The sequence below is a fragment of the Crocodylus porosus genome, unplaced genomic scaffold (genome assembly GCF_001723895.1).
Source record: "Crocodylus porosus isolate Cpor-Errol unplaced genomic scaffold, CroPor_comp1, whole genome shotgun sequence".
Taxonomy (NCBI): domain Eukaryota; kingdom Metazoa; phylum Chordata; order Crocodylia; family Crocodylidae; genus Crocodylus; species Crocodylus porosus.
In genome coordinates this window covers 40,906,816-40,910,251 of record NW_017728918.1, presented here as the reverse complement: position 1 = coordinate 40,910,251, position 3,436 = coordinate 40,906,816, and the positions used below count along the sequence as shown (strand labels likewise).

The window sequence follows — 3,436 nt, the reverse complement described above, 5'->3', positions numbered from 1 at the left end:
GTATATGGGAGAATAAACCTTGGGTCCCTGAACCAAAATTCTTTACACCGCAGTTCTCTCAATAACTTTTTGTCCACTCAGCAGCTTAACTATACCTTGACATACACCTAATAGTAATAACATATCATGGAGCTATCAGTCTGACCCTTTGCTGGGACTGCAGGGCTTCTCATGAATCAGATCTACAGGACAAGTGGTGGAGCCAGCGATGCCAGCAGCTGTGATGGTGGTGGTTGTGGCAATGGGCCCATTGCTCACTTGCCTGATGGTGACTACCATGTCTAATGGGGCCCTGTAACCATAAAGCTACAGATTCTTCAGCAGGCCCCACTGCTGTATTGGTTCCACCCTCCAAATTGCCTGATTGACCAAAAGCACTGCAGGCTGGGTAGAAAAGATCAGCAGGCTAGATATAGCACCTGGGATGTATGCTTGATACCCTTGATATAGATTCAAATGTCCGAAAGCATTAGTCAGGTAGTTTAGGAGTAGCTGTATGTCTTGTTGGAGTACACATTAAAGTCAATGGCAAAACTTCCTCTAAATTCAATATAGTCAGGATTTCATCCCATGTTATTCCTATATTCTGTGTGTCATATGCTGAAAGACACTTGACAACATCTTTCCAAATTTTGGTACATTTCAAAATAATGTAAGTGTACAGTATGATTATATTTAGCAATATATTGTGAAAAAATGCACTGAATTGCATTCTATGTTAAATATTCAGAAACATTTGTGATGATTAAAATCTGGATTAAACATATCACTTTTTCCATATTCTTAGAGTATGACGCTGCTTTAAAAGTGAATTATTAAAAAATATTTCTGATTTATACCTCTATTGTCTCTTCATGGGTTCTGTAGTAGATATGCTATATTTTAAAAGAAAAAATATTTCTAAACACCATCCTGCAGTCTCAACCCAGGGTCTGAGAATTGAACTACATTCTGTCTGTGAGTCAATAGTGACCCTGTAGTTTATATTAGTCCTTTAATTACATCTGGACAACCCCATTGTCTTTGGATTATCCTCTCAGTGGCACCTAGACAGATAAATTGCCTTAAATAGTCAGATAACTGACTATAATTTAAGAAACAATTCTGTTGATAGAGAACAAGATGGAATAGAATCTATTTCACCTTCTCCTAGTAGCATTGCCTACACATAGTTAACAGAGTAAGGATCAATAAAATCTTTTTTTGGTTGTTATTAAGGAAATACAGATGGAAACAGACTTAAGATTTAAGAAAGTGCATTTCTGAACAGTCAATTTTCAGTTCTAAGCCACATTTCAGTTTTCCAAATTTTCTGAAATGTTCTTATCAGTCTATTTTGGTGTTTATGTGCTACTTCAGATTTTTATGATTAGGAAAAGCCATATGATCAAGTATAATTTGTGTACACATTTCTGATCTTTTTCTTTTTCTTATGTGTTTTCATTTTTAACTAAATGGACTTATAGGTAAAATGAAGTCACATTGTCAAAGAATTCATGTCAGTTAAAAATAAATTATTACTTGACCGTTTGCAGCAATCAAAACTTCTGTCTTATGACTTTGGAATCTCTTATGTCTAAAACAATGCAGTATGAATTTGTCTGTTATCAAATTTGGCTGATATCAGTTTATCAACATTATACTACAGAATATTTATGACAGATTAAATTTCAAATGTATTAAAGTACTATCACAACATGGGCACATCTACATGTGTCACTGTGGCAACATTATTACTGTGCCATGATTTAATACTTCAGTCTGGAAGCACTAAATCACAGCACAGTAACAGCTCATATTGCACATTGTTATTTTTGGCAGCTACTTCGCTGTAGCAGTGCACTATACCAGGGGAGCACATCACTATGGTGAAGTAGCTGTTGTGACAAGGTTCTTGCCTGTGGATGCTACATCGGCATAGCGCATTGCTACAGCAATGTAGCGTTGCATGTAAATGTGTCCTATGTATTTATAACCATTTGGAATTGAATTAAGGAACTCTTATTTCCCAGAATGTTTTAGCTGAAACTGAGGCTGCTGAGTCCTCTATTATAGTGGATGTGGCACTATTAAATTCAGAGGGCTATCATTCATTATGTTTACAGAGAAATCCCAGTGTGTTGTGCCTTTGTAACCAAGTAACTTTCGTAAAATACATTCTCTTGCCCTTTGGTGAGACATTCTTCTTTTTCAAAGGACACTTCCTTTACTGGAAACTGGAACTGGAACTGGTTGGGATTTCTGTTCTTTGACAAGCGTCATTTTATCCAATCTTTGTTTCGTCTGAATCCCTCTACCCTTAATGATAACACTGCACTTCCATTATAAGTTATATATTTCTATTATAGTATCCATATGTTTTAGGTTACCAGTCTTTTCTTATACTTTTTGTGTAGTTTTTAAAATATCATATTTTTCCTTTCAGTTATGTCCAGTGTATCTTGTCCAGCTGATGAGAAGAATTAAGTCCAGTCCTATAATAGTCCTAGTAGGTTGTGTCTACATGAAACATTCACTGCAGAGTAGACAAAGTAGACAGAGTAGACCTCCACAGTAAACTGTGTGTGTCTACATGTACATTCCTATTAGGCTGAAGTAAATTAATTAAGCACTATGGTGCTTGTATTTATTCCACAGTAGCACACATGTAAGACACTGCCCTGGCTGGGGCCACAAGGGTGTTTCAGTGTTGGGGCTGCCACCTTCATGACTCAGCCAGCCCCTCTGCAGCACATGAAGTCAGGGGGAAGCAGTTTCAGGCTGGCAGGCTGACCCCCAGGGCCTCCTGCCAGCCAGGGCTTCTCCACCCTGGCTCAATGTGCTGCAGTCCCAGGTGCACATTCAAACGGTATGCCTGGGAGCAATAAACTCTGGAGCAACAGGCTCCAGAATTTATTGCTTTGCATTAATTACACATGTAGAAGTGCTCATATAGTAGCATGTGGTCGAACCATATGATCTTTTCTCAGAATACCTGCAGTGACTGGAATGTAATGCACTGCAGGAAATTAAACTGGGTGTTTGCCAGTTAATGACTCCTCCACAAAGGATGACTCTCTAGCTAAGGAGATATGCTTAATCTTTCCAGGTCAAAGAAGCTGGGATAGAGCCTTGGACTCTAACCTAAGCCTAGTTTAGTTAAACAAAAAACAAACAAACAAACAAACAAACAAAAAAATCTTCAGGGTCTGTTCCAAATATTTCTATTTAAATCTTTTTTTCTTATCCAATCAACCTGAGAAGAAAATAGACAAGTTATTTCTTTAAATAGATTTATAGCTCATTATGGTTGTAGGTGCATGCTAACAGTACAAAATAATCAAGTATTTAAATCATGTAATCGCACTGTTCAACATCTTCATCAGCGATTTGGATGAGGGGGTAAAAAGCACCCTGTTCAAATTTGCTGATGACACTAAGATGTGGGGGGACGTGG

General features: G+C 37.7%; 1 protein-coding gene and 1 long non-coding RNA gene across 2 annotated transcripts in view; one reads left to right on the top strand and one right to left on the bottom strand.

The window, feature by feature from the left end:
- Positions 1–3,436, top strand: part of CSMD1 (CUB and Sushi multiple domains 1) — a 1,867,828-nt gene that overhangs the window by 105,375 nt on the left and 1,759,017 nt on the right. The window lies entirely within an intron of this gene.
- The window catches only part of LOC109311716, a 10,057-nt gene that overhangs the window by 4,156 nt on the left and 2,465 nt on the right, over positions 1–3,436 (bottom strand). The window contains exon 2 of the long non-coding RNA XR_002101592.1: positions 78–84. This is a non-coding gene — a long non-coding RNA (uncharacterized LOC109311716). The remainder of the gene's footprint in view (positions 1–77; positions 85–3,436) is intronic.